The 17,148-nt window shown below is 38.1% G+C and overlaps 1 long non-coding RNA gene across 1 annotated transcript in view; it reads right to left on the minus strand.

Annotated features, from left to right (window-relative positions):
• LOC140002471 (uncharacterized) overlaps positions 1-16,859 on the minus strand; it is a 90,470-nt gene extending 73,611 nt beyond the window's left edge. Inside the window, exons 1-4 of the long non-coding RNA XR_011809148.1 lie at positions 16,419-16,859; positions 16,162-16,226; positions 12,637-12,723; positions 9,057-9,202 (exon numbers count right to left, since the gene is read on the minus strand). This is a non-coding gene — a long non-coding RNA (uncharacterized lncRNA). The remainder of the gene's footprint in view (positions 1-9,056; positions 9,203-12,636; positions 12,724-16,161; positions 16,227-16,418) is intronic.
• Between the last annotated feature and the right edge of the window lie 289 nt (positions 16,860-17,148).

Genomic DNA, 17,148 nt, shown 5'->3' on the forward strand with positions numbered 1-17,148 from the left:
AATTTCCATTTTCACAGAGAATTTGTAACCCCTTAATTATGCTGCAAACCTCAAATATTTCCTTCACAGGACAAAGTTCGTATCTTATTTCAGATGAATGTAGTGGCTGAGCGTCATCTGCTGCCAGAAAACCTTTAAAAGTTACTTAAAACTAAGACAGGCATAAAAGAGAAGCAGGGTGGGAAAGGGTTGTTTGCTATTAAACACCAACACAAACCAAGCAGGGCTTTTTGTCTATTCCCTTCCCCCATTTTGTTCACACAGTCCTCATCACCCTTCAGACAGCCTTGGAATGCTAATTTTTCTAATCACTAGGGGAGTGAAAACTGTTGTAGAAATTAACCAAAATATTATTTTAAACTTTATTTAATGAGCCTGGAGCCACACCTGAAAATAAACTCTTAATCCTTCCCTTCTTAACTTCCAAGAACAGTAGTCACACACTGTGCAACCTGACAAATTCAGATTCAAAGCAAACATTTGAAACCATTTCCAACAGGTTGTTTTAATCAGAACTGGCAGGTGGTTTTTACAAAGAAATGATTTTAAAGAAGAGCCTAATTGTTCTCTTTTCACAAATGTTGAGGATTTCTCTTCACATAGAAGCAGATGATAAGGATGGTCCGAATGATTCAGCAAAATGATACCATAATGATAAAGCTTAGCTCATCTTTAATCTTTGTTATACTTTCCACCACTTTCTGAACTTTAAGTCTTTCAATTATTCTGTTTTTCTCAGGGATAAAATCTGTATGCGTGTAACTCTCATTTAACACTAATAACAATGTGAAAACCTTCGCACATCAAAGACGTGACTACGTGCTTTTGTCTATACTAATGGCTTGAGAGAAAATCTTGATAAATCAAGCAGGCTTTTTTTTTTTTTTTTCTTTTCCTCTTTCTTAAGTTTTGTTGCCTTGATTAGATAAAAAAAAAAATAATAGGGGGCTGTCAATCTGCTTTCTTTTCAGGTCTTCTCTGTCTTTTTCTAAATTAGTTACAGCCTGCTTTTTGTAGCTTTATAGCCAGCCTGACCTAATTTAATTACCATGACTTGTGTGGCTTAAAGATAAATAGTTTTATTCAGTCTGTCTACTTTTGTATAAGTTTTCCCTTTCATGCATCTCTCTATATTTTGGCATTCAGAATTCTTGCTCTCTGTTCCTCGGTGGGTTAACACAAGGTTAGTTTTATAGCATTGTCCATATTCCCACAAAAAGGCCCCTTTGATGCTGTTCTGCTTGGCCCCTGCTTTGCTCTATCTGTTGCATGCTGGGGGCCTTTGTGGGGCACAGGCAACCAGCTCGGGGACTGCCGGTGACATTCCCCTAAGCATCTGTGTCCTGGTGGCACCGTCTGAGTCTGAGGAGCACAGGATGGAAGATGCATTGCCGTACCCACTGTGAGATACAACACCCCAAAGCCCCAGAGCTTGCTCACTACACTGCTACTTATATTTTTCTGTTTGAGGAAAATATTTCACAAAACAAAGCGTGAGACATGGCAGAGAGAGGAAGATTGGAAGGCCTGGGATAGTGCTGATGGACCGGTTACCACGCTGTTCCTGTGCAAACAGATACCTTAAAGGAGGCTGTAGTAAGGTGGGGGTTGGCCTGTTCTCCCACGTGCCTGGTGACAGGACGAGGGGGAATGGGCTTAAGTTGTGCCAGGGGAGTTTTAGGTTAGATGTTAGGAAGAACTTCTTTACTGAAAGGGTTGTTAGACACTGGAACGGGCTGCCCAGGGAGGTGGTGGAGTCACCATCCCTGGAGGTCTTTAAAAGACGTTTAGATGTAGAGCTTAGGGATATGGTTTAGTGGGGACTGTTAGTGTTAGGTCAGAGGTTGGACTCAATGATCTTGAGGTCTCTTCCAACCTAGAAATTCTGTGATTCTGTGATTCTGTGTGTGAAATACTTGACAAACACAAATCCCCTGCTCAACACAGGTTATAATTATGTTCGTTCCAAGTTTGAAGGGCAAATGAAGGAAAGCAAAGTTTCTAGGATTATAATCAAGCCTTCACCAATAGTAGTGAGCTTAATCTAAACAACTGTTTGTAAAGCCAGCTGTTTCTGCATGTAGGTGTTTTGTTCTAAGGAGTCTTTGAAATAATTTTATTTAGAATGATAGGGTAGGGTATGTGCTGCACTTCAGAACAAGGAATCACCAAAGTCAGTAACATATAAACTTCTAAAACCAGAGCTGTGTTCTCAATAAGCAGGGCTTCACCAAAGGTGCTATAGTTGTACTTTTAACTGCACTGGAAAGCTGTCTTAAAACAAGCTGCCCCAGGATGGTGAGTACACAAAACATCCAACCACAAATGTATTTAAATAAGAAACTGCATGTGTTGAACTATCCAGAAACATGTGAAAAATCTTGCCATACCCTTATAAAGGCAGTTCTGTGAAATTGCACTGGCAAAAGGAAGGCAAAGAAATGTATTTAAATGGTATTTCAGTTTTCAACCATTTCAAGTCAGTCGTACAGCCACATAAGAAGATGTTTTGTTTTGCAGATGAATCAAAAGGGATAGCATCAGACCATGTTCCTCTGGAACTATGAACGGCACCTCTAAATAAACAGAGCACTTCTTTGTGCACTTGCCAGAAACCAACACACTATAGAGACAAAGTAGGAACAGTATTTCCATGTGTTAACACCCACAGCAAGGAAAGAATCCATTGACACTTCCATGGTTGGAAAATGGAGAGGTGAACCATTTCTTTCCAGCCACGATTAACTAGAAAACCCTATGGAAAAAGTAAAGAGGGAAACAAAAGGAAGATGCATTTGTTGCCCATTTACACTAAAATAGCCCAACAGTGCAGGGATGGATTTGTCATAAACATCCACTGGTGCCTTGCCTCAGCTCCTCTGAAAGCCTGCAACTGAGTTCACTAAGCAAGGAGTTTGATTGTCAGTCATTCCTTTTGAGAAAAAAACGTGGCGCATACCTTACCTTTATCTAGTTCTCCCCTTCATAAACAGCATCAAAATACAGAACAGCCACCCCTGAGCACTGTGCTGCATCCACTCAGGAAACAAACTGCTACAACTGTGGAAAGAGACTGGGTCAGGTCACTGGGGTAAACCCCTACTGCTGTTAAAAAAAAAAAAAAAAAAAAAAAAAAAAAAAAAAAAAAAAAAGTCCTGCTGAGAAGATAAGGTTTTAAAGGCTCCTCAGATAGATGCAGACACAGAGGAAACTTTATGGCACACTATTAATCTTTCTTAGAGAGATTAAGTGATGATGTGACCCTGATGAAATCCGAAGCTGCCATTTGGAAGAGGGGAATAAAAGGAGACCAGAATGCTTTAAATACAGCATTTTCATCACCAAAGAACACCTATCACACTGAGACTCCCTTTTCAGTGGAAGAAAAATGTTTATTTTGATTTTTAAGGTATGGCATAGCCTGCTTGAATTAGGCTGTTTGCAGTTTCCCAATTGTACCTCCTCTCATAAGAGCTTTCTTTACTGAGTGAATCTCTCTCACTGTCTTAGAAATCAGGTTTCTTGGCTTTCTTCTGAGCTAGCACATGTGATGATGGTAAGAGGTCAGCCAGAGACAGAATTTAGTGTCCTCTCTGTTAGTGCAGAGAAACAAATATAGGTATGTCTACTCTTGTATTTAGAGAGTCATGAGTAAGTTGTCTACTGCCTGGGTAGCCTTCCCAGGCATTTGTTTCCTACTGAAGTCATGGACCAAACAAGAACCTCCACTTCATGAACTTCTGCTGCTGGCTCAAACTTGCTGCAGTCACGCCATAGCAATAACTGATCTGGCAGAGGGTCACTCTGCAGACTTGGAGGTTGGGGAATGTTTATGCTTTTTTCAAGAATATATAAATGCATAAAGATGGCATAGAGACTGTAGTAAATGCACTGGCTCCTTTGACTGAAGTGCAGTTGTATTCTTGCGCCTGATCCAGATCACACTTGTGTCTCTGTGTGCATCAACAAAGATTTTGTATTAACAGTTACAGAATCACAGCCTGAATCTGCACAACATAATAAGTATTAGTTCCTTCATCTTTGTGGGATAAAGTCACTCAATATATCTCTGGTGCATAGGTCTGTGGAATTTATTGTCATTTAGTCTGAATCCACTTAATAATGATCATATGCTCTAAATACTAAAAATAAAACATGAAAAAAAAAATCTGCACATTGTTTTAAACTGTGACATAAATGGATATAAGATCTCCAGTAACACAATTTTATAGTATCAAAATGCCCTCAAGCTGTCCAAGGATACAACTGCATTACACAGAGATATACACACACCCATAACGTTCATGCCAAGTATGTTGACAAATCCTTCCACTGTGCTCTTGGACACTGAAATACAGAAATAAAGCAAAGAGCTCATACAACTATGAAAGCTTACTTAAAAGAATGGATTGTGATGTTTCTTCCCCTCTCAAAATGGAGAAAGGTGTACCAGGAAAATATGGGTGATAATAAATATATATATATTAAAAAAATCTGATAAAGCTTCTGCTACATTCCTATAGCTATTGTATTTTTATAAACTCACATAGAACATTCAGATGAACGTCAGCATCACTGTACAAAGTGTATCTCAATATAAATACCCAGTATTTCACCTATGAACACCAAATACATTTTGCAGTGGTTTTAAAATAACCCTGTTGCGGTTTGCTTCAGTTTTTTAATACAAATGTAGATACATAATTTAGAAGTGTTATTTCATGCTTTATCTCGATACTGTTAGAAGAGCCTCCAGTCCTTGTTTAAAAAGGCATCTACTAGGGTTTAAAAAGAATATATCTGAGGTCATTAGCAAAGGAAATTGCTACCATCAATTCTGACCTACCACAGGTTTTAAAAGAAAGAACAAACTGTGAAACTTAAAAGAAAACCCAAGAAATGTGTTTTATGTATCCATGTGCAATATTTTGGTTACAACGAAATAAAATGCTGATATGTGCCAGACACCCTGAAGTTGCTCTCCTGTGACTAATTCTTCTGAGCTAGTTTTTAAATTAATCTCCCGGTGCTTGGCCTCTTCCCACCCTTGTTATTAAACTAACAAAAGCAGTTTATACCAACCACGCTATAAGCAAAGAAGTAAAATAAAAACTCCTTGTGATGGACAGTTTTACCAAAATCACATTAATGTTCTATTAAACAAAATTCCATACATAGGATTTTATTTCAGTGTATAAAATGCTTAATTTCTAAATGTGATACTCAAATGCTTTATTTGGATCTTTGCCGGTCTGTTATAAAGGGAATATTCCTAAGCAACTTACATGAAGTTAATTGTACCCTGGTTCAGCACTGCCAGCTGGGTGAGGGAAGGGATTGTCCTGCTCTGCTCTGCGCTGGTGCAGCCTCACTTCAAGCACTGTGTGCAGTTTTGGGTACCACAATGTAAGAAGGACATAAAACTAGTAGAGAGCATCCAAAGGAGGGCTACAAAGATGGTGAAGGGTCTGGAGGGCAATATATATGGGGAGCAACTGAGGTCCCTTGGTTTGTTCAGCCCCGAGCAGAACAGGCTGAGGGGAGGCCTCATGGCAGCCTGCAGCTCCCTCATGAGGGGAGCGGAGGGGCAGGCGCTGAGCTCTGCTCTCTGGGAACAGCGACAGGACCCGAGGGAACGGCATGAAGCTGGGACAGGGGAGGGTCAGGCTGGGGGTTAGGGAAAAGTTCTGCACCCAGAGGGTGGTTGGGCACTGGGACAGGCTCCCAGGGACGTGGTCACAGCATCAAGCCTGCCAGAGTTCAAGAAGCCTTTTGGACAATGCTCTCAGACATAGGGTTTGATTTTTGGGTGGTCCTGTGTGGAGCCAGGAGTTGGACTTGATGATCCCTGTGGGTCCCTTCCAACTCAGGATATTCTGTGATTCTATGATACTAAACAGAATAGTTGCAAAGTTCCCAGGAAGCTGATTAGCTGCAGAAGAAAAGTGTACGTTTCCATTGGTGTAACCCCTTCACCCTCCTCCCCTCCCTGTCCTTCTCCCCCCCCAAAGAACAAACAGCAATGACAAAAACCCTTCATATGTGCTTTTCAAGGATTACTGCAACCCTTAGCAAAATCATGATCAACAGATTTCAATAAGGTGTTCAAAACTTCAGTGCATGAAGCTATATTTTCCATATAACCAGGCAAAGGATTTTGGAGAAGTCCACTTTGAGGCATCTGAGTGGTCCAGCTATGCTTTCTCACTGTCCTTTTTTTACTCAATGATCTTTGGAGTTTTGCTTTGACTGAACTGGTGTTTCATTTCAGAGTGCCAACTCAAACACACCAACAGAGTTGGATATATGAGGCAGGTGCTGTCCTTGCCTTTAACCCTACCTCCTTCCTGTGTACCACTGCCTCTGGAGAAGCGAGCCAGAAAGGAAGGGTAAGCAGCTCCTCCATAGCTCAATCTCAGTATACCATAGTAACTGCAATCTATAATTCCAATAATGAAAAAAAAATAACACTGTGAAGAAGGCACCAGAGGTGGATAAGAACAGGAAAAGAAGGTACACAGAATATGGGATAGAAAAGATGTGTGGAAGATGGAAATTTGTGCTGAAGGGCTGGAAAGAGAGTAACTGGCCTCCTCAAGAGGACAAAAACAAGTTGACCTTGGCAACCATTGCCAATCACTTCTATTCTTTTTTTCTAGGAAGGGTTAAAGCTGCTTTATCTGTCCAGGATGTTTAGATTCAAAATATTTTGCAAAAGGCTACCTCTTCCAATATGAGTGCAATGGTCTTTGATCTCATTTGGTGTCTCTAGATGTTTTCATTTTACCAACAGTAATATAAGAGCAACCGCAGATGAATTTTAGAAAAGGTCATTCCTTATTTGTGTTTCTGCCTTTGTTATATCCTGAACAAAAATAATGCCAGAAAGACAGATGCCATTAAAAAAAAAAAAAAAAAAAAAAAAAAAAACTATAGATCAATTCACAGATTTATATGTGGATCAAATGCTGACTGCCTTTGGCAGAGGTACACATATGATCATTACTCCATCCAGATTCAAGAAAATGAAGGGCAGAATGCGGCATAGATTCCATTGCTCTGATCACGCACAGAAACCAGCTGATATTTTGAGGTTTTGAGGCTACAACATGTGGATCTTCTAAAGAGCAGACTGCAACCTTGAGGGGTTTGTTTGGTTTGGTTTTTCAACTGAAATCTGACATGCATTACATGTGAACATTTGGAAGTCATATTGCTCATTATGCTTTACATATAATTGCTTCAACTTTTACAGTGTGCAGTCATTAAACTGACTTTCAAAATAATAGAGCACTTAACAAAACCCTTACAGACATGTGACCCAATAAAGATGAAAAAGTGTGGTGTCTAACTTTACAAACTCTGTTTATTTTAGCGTAGATGTGTGCATCCCCTTTTTAATCAGTGGTGATGCTTGCAAATGGAAGGGGTGTGTAGGGAGCGGGCCACATTGTAATCTATGTACAGATATACATATAGAAGAATAAATTATTTCTGGCACAGATTTATTTTAGTCAAGATTCTCTGAACAGCAGGGAGAGATCTGATATGTGAAACAGTAGGCCCCAGCCAATTAGTCTGTGACAGATAAGAACCTTTCCTTCATTCATGCTGTTAGGTTTATATGTCACTTGGACCTTTGGTGATTTCAGGTTCCCCTCTGACTTCACTGAAATCCAACTTTTAACAGCTGGGATTCTGGCATTCTTTCCAGGTGCAGCAAAGAAATACCCCATTTGGAAGGAAGGGACTATGATATGTGAGCCTTGCTGGTATGTTATGGGGAGGAATGCTTTTGTAGTTACACTCCTCAAAAATCTGCAAACAAGGAAACAAACTCATTTATTATACACACAAGCGTACCCTTTCAAAGCACCACAGGGGGGCTCAACCAAGTGACATCCATTAATTTCTGGAGTAGTAGCAAGACTCAAGTATGCTGCTTTGGAAATTTACCTTGCCATAGTTGTGCAGAAATGGTTCCTTTGAAGTAGTCAAGAAAAGTTTAGAAAATCCCCTGCACTGTTAATATCTTTCATTGCTTTTGATATCTGTGTTTTACTACATACTCAAAGTTAAGACAAGTTTTTCTAAGACAACATTCCCTATGGTACATAAAGACCCATGCGATATCTTAGATGGTTGAGATGACAAATTCACTCCATACATTAGCTCATGATCCAGATAAAGGTAACTTTAAAAATTTAGACTAGTGCTTGCATTGTTTCACTACATCAGCAAAAACAGCACTTCACAATTTCCTCAATAAGAATGTAATGGCATAAACCCAAATTTTCATTTACATACATAGAAAAAGTAAGATTCCCAAACTTCTTTCCCTTGGACCTTGTGACTCTGTATTGAAAGAACTAAGAAGGCTCCATTTTACCTTATGAGAGTGAAAACAAAAGGAAAGAAGAAAGGGAGAGCAACACTGCACATCTTCCAAGAGCTGAGAAGGAGGGAAGACACACAGGAGCAGCTGGGAATGAATAGCAGATGGTTTTCCCTGAAACAAGAGCTCTTACAGATGGTTCTCAGATTCCACTGCCCCTTGAGCCTGAGCTCAAGGTCTAGAAGGACACTAGACCTTGTCATCTTTGGTACTTTGCATCTGGGAGAGCAGGTAGCTGCCAAGCATTAATGGTCATGAGTGGCTTCTGAGCTCATGAATGCCTGGTAGTTGCACATGGTCTTCAAAAGACTTCAACCAAGAAAACCGGTTCATTTATTAGACAGGTGTACATTTAGCTGGCCTCTGCAGTCAGCAGGATTCAGCATTACTTCTGACCTCTGATATGCTTCTGAGGTATACAGTTTCTCGTACTTAAAGTAGAGTCATAGAATAATTTAAGTTGCAATGAATTGCTATATATCATCTAGTTCAAACCTTTGCTCAACTTCAGAGTTGCATCAGGTTGTTCAGAGACCATCCTGTTGAGTTTTGAGGATCTCCAGGGGATAAAATTCTAAAGCCTGTCTGGGAAGTCCCTTCCTGTGCTGATCCACCCTTATCATGAGCATCTGAGAGGTACTGATGATCTAGAAACCCTTACCTCTTAGAAAAGGAAGATACTGCTGAGAAGATGATGGGCCAACTCCTGAGCTTGCTTGCTCCACGGTACTGGCAGGATTTCAAATGCAGGGACAGCTCTGAGGAAACTGGTTGCCATTCCTTTCCACTTGTTTTGGTCAGTGCAGACTGAAAGAGCAAGATTTAGAGTCACTCAGAGCAGGCATGAGTGAAGACTCCATAGTCCCATTTCACATGGTTTTGAGGATGTACAAGAAAGCACTCCCACAGTGAGATTTAAAATCAGACTCAAGTGACCTCACCAGGTCTGTTTGCAGAAGACCATCCCCTTTCCACCCCTTTTCCTTCCCTCTTCTATTTTGTTTACACATCAACAAAGCTGTGCTTGTTGGGTGGCTGGAGGACAGGGTGTTTTAGAGATTGTTGGCTCCATGCTTTAGAAACAGCCTCAGTAACCTCATATAGTAAAATACTAGCCCAAATGTTCTAGAGGAAGCAAGAACAACCTTCTCATATGTTTGCATCTTAAATCAAAAATTAAAAGTTCTGGAAAAAAAAAAAAGTCTGATTTACAATTCTTTTTGGTAAGTTGAAAAAGAATTATTTTGGAGGTCTTACAGGAAGTCTTTTTTCCTTCCTTTTGTTGTTGCTAACTTGATTTATTTGTACATATCCTTAGAAGTTTCAGTCAAACTTCACACAAAACTTATTTCCAACAAAAGAGTTTCCTGCTTCTAGATAGAAAATAAGTAAAACCCAGGTTCAAATTCCTCCTCCACTTCTGTGACCTGGGGCAACTATTGCTGCCTTTTAAAATATGCGTACTTCTCCCGTCCCTGGTGATTGTTATTAATACAGTTTAGGGAAAGTGGTGATAAAGATCAATCCCCTACCCAGAAAAGAAACATTAACTGCTTCTTTCATGTCTTCCATAGTGAGTGAGCAGCTACAGTTTCAAATGATCCCCAGATGTTTACTACTTCTTGTGCTCAACTGAGGTTTAGGTTTTCTCCAGAGCAGCTGTGCCATGTTGGGTATTTCTGGTTATCCTGCAGGCTTCAACTTCTTGTCCTCTGAAGAAAATGTAAAGGTCAAACTAAAAGCCTGTGTGGCATGGAAGTCCCCAGCGAAAAATAAACCGAGAATTGTCTCTTTCCATTGGCCAGCTGAAGCTATGCCTCTGCACACTAAACAAAATATTCAAGGAATTCCTATAGAGGTGGGTATGTGAACATTACAAGCTTTTTGTTTGATTACAAAAAGGATTCCAATAAAAGAATAATCGCTGATGTCCCTCACTAAAAATATGCTCTTTTTCTTGTTCTTTTTGGCAGTGTTTCCTATTTCTTTATTCTGACTCAGAGCTCAGACTTTTCACTTGTTTGTCCTGCCTAGAGTCCTTTCTTCACATGGTCACTCAGTGAAGATACAGAAAACTGGAGTAGATCAAACATTATCTTAAAAAAAAAAAAAAAAAAAAAAAAAAAAAAAAAAAAGGCAGGAGGGAAGACAACTCAGGAAAAGTATAGTATAGACAACTTAATTTGACCATATGGGAAAACATTTGGAAAAAATATTACAATCAGTTTATAAGCACCTACAGCAGTGTGAGCTGAAAAACCAAGATTTATCAAGACCAAAAGATAACCTGATTACTTTCCCTCATTCACACAACTGGCCTGGTGAAGAGGCAAATTTACACTGCATAACAAAGTTTTTGACACAATCTAACATAACAGCCCTGAAAGCACACTGGGAGGGATGCTCAAGACAGAACTACAAATGCACAGTTTTCTGAGGAAAGAAATACTCAGAAACTACTCATTAGCATGCAAAAAGACACTAAACAGGAGAGTCTACCTTGTGTACTTAGTGTACATATTTCTTTAATATTTTAAATACTGCGAGTGTTAGTAAATACAATATTAACAGTAATAAGACGATACAAAAATGCCTTGCAAAGGCATTGTTTTTTGAAATCCCTTAGCATGAGAGAATGGATCTTTTTTCTTGAATTTAAAATACAGTTCTTATTGCTTTGTGTTTTTTTTTGTTTTGTTTTTGTTTTTTTTTTAGGGGAAGGGAGTTAGATTGTTTCTTCTTAAGCCAAACATGAAAAAGCAAAAATTAAACTTCCAATTTTTACAATTTACCATTTCAGTAATTTCAACTTGAGTACCGCATAGCCGCTATGTAGTGTGTCTGTTTCTGTCAAGGTAAACTCACTATGGAAAAATCAACCTCTGACTAATTAGCTGTGGCCATGTTCCTTGAATAGGAGAGCAAACTGTTTTTTACATAGCTGATCTTCACATCTGTGGCTTCCTAATGAAAGCAGAACCAAAATCAAATGTATTTGGTAGCATTTATGTATAAACAAAAAATAAGGATGGATAAAGGAAAAAAGTCCTCTCGGTTAGAAAATTTTTACCACACTAACAGGTAACATTAAAAGCAAGAAACAGAGAAGTGTGTTGTTATGCTCAGTACACGATAAACAGCATGATTAAGGCAAGATTAACAATAATAATTTTAATTCTACTTTTCTTTCCTTTGCACTTGTCATAATTAGTCCCTGATGATGTGAAGACTTACCTTTACTAATGCTTAGTCCCACTGGAAGTAATTAATGCTGATAGAAGCATGCACTTTTCAAGAGGTTTAAACAGATTAGTATCTGAAGAGCCCAACAATTTTTTCATAATTATAACCATGTAAGTAATGACAAGAAGATCATGCTGTACATGGCATTAATTTTATTTTTTATTTTTTGCCTTCTTGTTATGCACCGTTCCCTTCCTTCTATTCTTGTGAGGAACATTACAGATGTAGTGAATCTGCATGAACAGTGGAGATGGAGGAAAAATGCCACAAATTAAGGTAGGACTCCTACATCTGTTACAGTGTATATAACTTAGAGGACATTGTGAAAAACCAAAGGCTCTGATCTTAATTACCATTTCAGGGCAATCATTCTGATTGAGCACTCAAATAATTGAACTGGTCTTCTCTTTTTAATTAATGCAAAACGGCTAATTTGATTTAATTGGATCTAACCATATAGAAAGTAAGTATATACATATATTGTTAAAGCATTTCTTTCATACCACATAGGCAGGCTTAAAATTGTCCTAAGGGGCTTTTAAATTTTAATAATACCAGAGACTCAGTGAAAAGTATTCTGCACTCTACAAAATAATTTGACTTTATTTATCTTTGCTGATACTGAGAAGGTAGTAGGATGGCTCTTGCATTCAATAATATCTTCCCACACTGGGAGCAGGAAGGTTTGAACAAGACTGTTTTAACACAGTACACTTTTTCTACTCTAATTTGGCTCAACATAAAACTACTCTTCATTCTACTACTAATACATCAGAGCAGGCAAACATTTAGTCTTGAGCAGAACCATACCTAGTTCATATGTGAAATATTTTCATCTGTTAGCATATAAATGTTAATAAATGTTGAGTTAGTCTTCTGTTAACTCTGGATTACTAACTGTCATAGGTTTATTTAAACTGAACCATGAATTCACATATTTAATTATTTCTGAAGACATATGATTTGACTTCTGTGTGAAAATCATGTTACTTACTGACCTATTTCACTGAGCTTGTACAAAGAAGTTGGGAATGCTCTGAAATGCATACACTACAGATGTCTTCCAACATAGAGGCCATTCTTTCCTGTTGAGAAAGGTTAAAAAATCAATAAAGTACATAGCTCATTCCCTATTTATTGGAAAATATACATATCTAACAATTAAATACAAATTGCGATCTCTCTTCCATATTGCTGAAATGAGATTGTCAAAAAGACACTAAAATAACCATCTTAGAACCATGTTGATGATTTGGTATTGCTGTTTGCTGACACAAAATCATAGAAAAGTTGGAAAGCAATTTCCACACCATTTCTCCTGCTTGTGCTTCACTGGTTTGGGGGTTTTCTTTTCCTATTTTGAAGTCTCTCACCTTTTTGCTTTATCATTTAAAAAGAAATCTTTTATTTACAGATTTTCATTTTCTTCTACTTTTTTTTGTCTGTTTTATCACTTTCCCATTTTTACTCAGGGGAAATAAATTTTCAGAATTAGCTAGATGTCTATAGAGAAGAAAACTGTGAACAAATGAAAAAAGTACATATAATAACTGCAAACATTTTTTTTTTAACTTTAAGAACTGCAGGAATACCCTCACCTTTTTAAAATCAATTGCATTAGAGGAGGGGGGTGTCATACTTTACAAGGAAGTCTATTATCAGTTCATAAAACTTTGTTCAAAAATACCGATCAGATCAATTATAATTAATTATGAGACCACCTGGTTACTTACAATGCCAAGGATTTCTTGAGCTCTCACTAGCTAAGCTATCTTAAAAACAAGAACTTAGCTTATTGAATTCTGCAGGACTCCTAATGAGGACATCCAGGGAGACTTAACTGAACTGGGCTCTAGTCACATCTCCCTAGAATTGATTAGCTACTAAAAGCCACAAAGCAGGAATCAACAGTCCTTCCCTGCCCCTGGGAACACATTATACCTCATGGCTCTTTGCAGGCATTGGGATCCAGTGTCTCCACTCACCCATCAGGAAAATAATCTTCATGTGGCCATGCCAGAAATGAGACTTGATCATAGGCATAAAATTTTAAATGGATTTATGGACTTCCCAGAATGGGACTCAGGTTCCGACAAAACATCCTGCTTTCTGCTCATCACAAGGAAAGGCAGCCATAAAATATTAATAAAGATTCTGAGATTGTTTTGTTTGTTTGTTTTTAATTTTCTTTCATAGTCAGTATTGTTCAAATATCTTTTCTAGGTGTTATTTTTGTAAAGATAATTAGATAGCATTTTCTATCTGAATTCTCAATGAGAATGCAGCTGCAGTTTGACCTCAACCTTTTTATTATTATTTATATTATTTTTATTTTATCATTTATCAAAGACAGGAAATAATAGCAAGCTTATTGGGCTTGAAGATACTCCCCATTGGTACACACTTCAGCTGGGGTATAGCTGTTAATATGTCTGTGATATAATTCCCCACGAGTGAAAGTTAGCCAAAGAGCCTACTTACTCAAAGCAAAGTAATAGCTAGGGCAAATGTCCTGGGATCTGTAAAATCTACTGTTTCTAAAATTAATCTCCTTTACTCTATGAAAAAGGCTATGAGAATTATACACCTGGGAAGTTGAAAACACTATATTATAGTTAGTTAAAATGGACCAAATTCTTTCCTCCTGCAAAATACTGAGGTCAACGGGTACAAAAGTAGTGTTTTGGGCCTGCAGCTTCTGATGGGTGACTGGAATAGCAGATCTAAGGGAAACTTAATGCAGAATTACTATGGGATATAATTTTGTAATTGGCAAAGAAAAGGCCTTAGGAAACTCTACAGTAAAATGATATGCTTGTAATTTTGAAATACTGGGACTTCCTGACATAGTCTGACCTATTTCTATTAGTAGGTTTGCAACCATTTGGGCATGTTCCCTTGCAGAGTCACTGAGTCTACAAATTGGAACATTGTGCTACCCACCCACACAAGCATCCCCTAAATACAAATCCGTGACAAGTGTTAACATTGTGCTGAGACTTCCTGATCTGTGTAAACCAAAAGCAGCTCAAAAGATAAGGAGAAACAAAAGTACTGCTGAATGGTGTGCACTCTCTTCCTTTCTCCTGCTCAAGCCATGACACTTTCTTGTGCAGCCCTGCTGAAGTCTTGAACATGATGTCAATACTGATATCATGATAAAAATACACACACACAAATAGATATGGTTTGTATGTTATTGTAGTGCCTCATCACTACCTCCAAGAATGAAGGCCCTATTCAGTGAAAAAGAGAGCTTGACCTACAGCAACAATGACAGAGCCTGTGCCCTAAACATTTGCAATCAGGCAGGACAGAAAGGTTATCAAACTGAAAAAATTGATGGAGATGGTCAGGAGGACTGCAAAACAAGGCAAATATGATTTGTGAGAAAACAGAAAAGTAGAAGGAAAACTCAGCTTGCCCTTATCTGATTCAAATTACATTTACAAATGAGTACGCTTTCTACTAACAGAAAATAAGGATCTGCACTGAGTGTTTTACACAAAACCGGGGGATAATTGGTTATTTAAGACAGAAATAAAATAAGTGCATGAAGCACTTTGCAGAAGCTCATACAATCCACTGTAACACTTTTGGCTTGCTGAACACTTTGAAACAGAAACTGAACGTTTCAGCATAAGTTCAAGAGTCCTTGAAATTGGCTTTTGTTCGTCACCCATAGATTATCTACTCTAATGACCCCTCCTTCCTTTCTGCACTCTCTTCTTTTATTATTATTCATGATTTGTCAGCAGCCAAGAAATTCCTCTGGGTTCCAGTGATGAAGTGCTTCATTTGGACTAATTGTTTCATTTACTTTAAAAGAACAAAGAAATATGTCAAAGCACATTTATTCATTTGAGGCCACTTTTAAATCTTAAATGTTAAATCTGTTGCCAATCCTTATAATTTTTGGAAATAAAAATCAAAGATTTAACTTTCAAAAATATTGTAAGCCAAACACCAGCACACATTGTAGATATTATGGAGGGATGGTGAAGAGAGCATCAAAGTTCTGGTGCTTGTGCCACTACATATTTCACCTTAAAATCACTAATTTTCCCAGACTGCCTTGGCACATCTCAGATTATGACATCACTAAATTAAGGCTCTCCATCCTCTGCTCCCCAGACACACAAACAAGATTCAACACTCTGGCTGAAATGTCTGCTGAAAGTGTGGTAGAGGGAAAGAGCAGAAGAGAAGGAAATAGAGTAAACTAGTACAGGAGAAGTATAACATCAAGACAGTAGAAAACAGGCGGGAATTTGGGTATGGAAATAGAAACAGAGTGCTATGTGGAAATATTAGTAGTACATGTAGAAGGGGAGAAGAAACAGCCATAAATTAGGCTTAGTTTTTCATAGGACTTTAGGTCTGAGAATAGATAATATGGATGGGTAATTTTGCCCAATCATCCAGCTATGCATGCTTTTGTGCTAAGCCTTAGCCAGTATATATTAGCTAACTAAATGGGAAAAAGGTTTCGTTCCTAACTTCGGTGAAACTGCATCTCTTACGTTTCAACTGAGTTTGGTTCTTGTTTCTTCTTTTTTTTGGTACAGATTTTGGAACCTCTTCCATCCTGGGTGAAAGGAAATGCAGATTGAAATTGTTTACAGATAAACAATCAAAAAAACATTAAATATTAATTAAATATTAAGAGATACATTTGACAGGGGCTATAAATACAAAACAGGCTAATAGCAGAGTAGGCACTCAGGTATTCATTCCAAAACTGTGGTTCAGGTATGTGAAAGCCCAGTCAACCACCTACCACTAGTCTAATGGAAAACATCAAACTCTACGTTCAACTGATGCTGCGCCTCGTGATGGGTTCAGGTTATGCATGCTCAGTTTGTCCTAAAAAAAAAAAAAAAAATAGTGAAAAACAGTATTTTAAAGTGTGTTTTGCTTTTTGAAGTACCGGGACTGCTATCCATTTAAACTGTTCTCCAGTTCCATTTCCCAGCACCTTTGTGCTTAACGAGTTAAAACTCTAATAACAGGAAAAAGTAATGTACCATTTTACTCCGAATTTTTGTGGCATTACTTCTTTATCATAGTATCAGTACTCAGTAATAATGTTAACAGCCCTTTGAACTCAACTGTTCACATGTTTCTGCATACTATACAGTTGTTAAGGGAATACAGACTAAACCTCTATGTTGTACACTCTTTAGCCTGAATTTCTTGCCTCACTGGCTGCAAGCCAGCTGGGATCCTAATCTTTGATATATTATAGGGTTTTGTGCAAGATTTAAAGTAGTTAGCGTGATGCTAGAGCAGATTACCCCTGGGAGAAGTAGAATAAATAAATGAAAGAAGACTTAATTTTCACAGTTTATAACCGTGGCATGCACTGTGATACCACACACAAATGAAACTTAATGACTCTTATTTATTCTTGTCCTTTACGGACAAACCAATTAATGTTATAGTGTGAGGTGTGTACTCTACTTGTCCATTGTGCCCACTCTACTGAAAAGAAACAGTTCCCATCATTT

The sequence above is a fragment of the Anas platyrhynchos genome, chromosome 4 (assembly GCF_047663525.1).
Source record: "Anas platyrhynchos isolate ZD024472 breed Pekin duck chromosome 4, IASCAAS_PekinDuck_T2T, whole genome shotgun sequence".
NCBI classification, from domain to species: domain Eukaryota; kingdom Metazoa; phylum Chordata; class Aves; order Anseriformes; family Anatidae; genus Anas; species Anas platyrhynchos.